This window comes from Nematolebias whitei, chromosome 22 (assembly GCF_014905685.2).
Source record: "Nematolebias whitei isolate Nwh7 chromosome 22, NemWhi1, whole genome shotgun sequence".
NCBI classification, from domain to species: domain Eukaryota; kingdom Metazoa; phylum Chordata; class Actinopteri; order Cyprinodontiformes; family Rivulidae; genus Nematolebias; species Nematolebias whitei.
Window position 1 is genome coordinate 11,776,839 of NC_056519.1, and position 3,133 is coordinate 11,779,971.

The window sequence follows — 3,133 nt, forward strand, 5'->3', positions numbered from 1 at the left end:
GCTTTGTGTTGAATTAAAACTTGCAAAGGTATAATCATTCCTCCGTTTTATTTTGATTAATGACATTTAACTCTGCAGGTCATCCCTGAAATTCTGACGCACAGAATCACAAGTCCAAGTGTGAACAATGAAAACATGGATTATCTGCAGCATCGTTCATTAAAATGACTCGACACTATTAATGTATTACAGAAAATACACATACGGTGAGTACACTTAATGATATTGTAGACCACTGCAGTAGATGGTACATTCAGCAAGTACTTTTACTTTTAATACTTTAAGTATTTTTAAAAGCAAGTACTCACTTTTACTCAAGTAAACAATGTGGCATTTCTACTTTTACTAGAGTACATTTTTGTCTGTTTATTTGTTCTTTTACTTAAGTAAGGGAAAGATAAAATGTCTTTAGTGTTGTCAGCTGTGCCCAAGTAAAAAAATAAAAATAAATAGGGCTGAGTTGTGTTTGTTTACTCAGTTTGGACAAATGAAGTTTCTCAGTGACAACAAAAAAAGGTTAAATCGTGTCATCTGGACAGTGTCACTTAAACAAACTGGTCCAGATGACATGATTTAACCTTTTTTGTTGATATATAACTGGAGGATTGATCTTTCAAACCTTTTTTCCTCAGTGATGGAAACTGAATGAAGCAAGAACTGAATGAGAATGATGGAGGGAGAGTTCATCATCTGGTGGTGTTCTGTTGTTGGACTTCTGTGCTCGTCATGGATTGTCCATAACAAACACCATGTTCAAGCATGTGTCCATATGTGCTCTTGGCACCAGGACACCCTAGGCCGCATTTCGATGATCGACTTTGTTGCCATCTCATCTGATCTGCGGCCGCATGTCTTGGACACTCGGGTGAAGAGAGGGGCGGAGCCGCCCACTACCTGGTGGTGAGTGGGCTCCGATGGTGGGGGAGGATGGCGGTCAGACCTGGCAGGCCCAAACGTATTGTGAGGGTCTGCTGGCAACGTCTGGTAGATTCTTCCGTGAGATGGAGCTTTAACTCTCACCTTCGGGAGAACTTCGAACACGTTCCGGGGTGGGGGACATCGAGTCCGAGTGGGCCATGTTCCACGCTTCAATTGTCGAGGTGGCTTATCAGAGCTGTGGCCGCAAGGTTGTCAGTGCCTGTCATGGCGGCAACCCTCAAACCTGGTGGTGGACACCAGCGGTGAGGGATGCTGTCAGGCTGAAGGAGTTCTTTCTGGCCTCTTTGGCCTGTGGGACCCCGACAGCAGCTTAGGGGTACCGGCAGTCCAAGCGGCATGCGGCTCGGGTGGTCGCTGAGGCAAAAACTCGGGTGTGAGAGGAGTTCAGAGAGGCCATGGAGAACGAGGCTCTGGATGTTGTGGGGTTGTGTTTGCTTACATGACTCTGCAATATTGCATGGACATTGGGGGTAGTTCCCCAGGATTGGCAGACTGGGGTGGACCGTAGACTGTCATCCAACTACAGGGCGATCACGCTCTTAAGCCTCCCGGGTAAGGTCTATACAGGGGCTCTGGAGAGGAGGGTCCGTTGGATAGTTAGAATAGAATAGAAACAGCCTTTATTGTCCCACGGATGGGAAATTCCAGTGTATCAGCAGCAACAGATGAAAGATTTCACACAAAAGTTCCTAAAATGTTAATAAACAATACAATATATAAGAAATAAGATAAAGATAAACCTCGGATTCAGGAGGAGCAGTGTGGTTTTCGTCCTGGTCGTGGAACACTGGACCAGCTCTACACTCTCAGCAGGGTCCTGGAGGGTGTGTGGGAGTTTGCTCCACCAGTTTGGTTTGTGGACTTGGAGAAGGCGTTCGACCACGTCCCTTGGCCCTGTAGAGTACTCCAGGAGTATGGGGTACCAAGTCCTTTGATAAGGGCTGTTAGGTTCCTGTACGACTGGTGTCAGAGCCTGGTCCGCATCACCGGCAGTAAGTCGGGCTCGTTCTCAGTGAGAGTTGGACTCTGCCAAGATTGTCCTTTGTCACCGATTCTGTTCAAAACTTTTATGGACAGAATTTCTAGGCGCAGCAAGGGTGTTGAGAGGATTCGTTTTGGTGGTTTTATATTGCGTCTGTTTTTTGCAGATGATGTGGGCTTACTGGCTTCATCAGGTCATGATCTACAGCTTTCGCTGGAGCGGTTCGCAGTCGAGTGTGATGCGGCCGGGATGAGGATCAGTTCCTCCAAATCCGAGGCCATGGTCTTGAGCCGGAAAAGGGTAGAGTGCCCTCTCCGGGTCGGACAGGAGGTCCTACCCCAAGTGGAGGAGTTTAAGTATCTTGAAGTCTTGTTCACGAATGAGGAAAAAAATGGAGTGAAAGATTGATAGGCGGATAGGTGCGGTATAGGCAGTGAAGCGGGTGCTGTATCGGTCCGTTGTGGTGAAAAGAGAACCGAGTCTAAAGGCGATGCTCTCAATTTACTGGTCGATCTACGTTCCTACCTTCATCTATGGTCATGAGCTTTGGGTTGTGACCGAAAGAACTAGATCACGGATACAAGCAGCCGAAATGAGTTTTCTCCGCAGGGTGTTTGGAGAAGCTCAATCATCCGGGAGGGACTCGGAGTAGAGCCAGCGTCGAGAGGAGCCAGTTGAGGTGGCTCGGGCATCTGGTTAGGATGCCTCCTGGACGCCTCCCTGGTGAGGTGTTCTGGACACGTCCCAACGGGAGGAGACCCAGAGGAAGACCCAGGACACGCTGGAGGGACTATGTTTCTCGACTGGCCTGGGAACGCCTCGGGATTCCCCCGGAGGAGCTGGCCAAGTGGCTGGGGAGAAGGAAGTCTGGGCCTCCCTACTTAGGCTGCTACCCCAGCGACCCGACCCCGGATAAGTGGAAGAAAGTGGATGGATGTTACACTGGCTACATGCAGAAGTATAGAAGTTTCTTCTCGTATTCTGTTCTGTTGATTTCATTTTAGAGCTACATGAAGGAAGGTTTGTACATGTGTACAGTGTAGGATATAGGAGGACTTCACTAGACAGAAAGTGTAATGTATTTTGTAATAGTTACATAAGTTTCACAAGCACCTTTTGTTCATTTTGGTGAGCACATAATATACTGGTGTTGCACTCAACAAGCACATTGCACTATAAAGTACTATACTACAAAGTACTGTACTAATATAT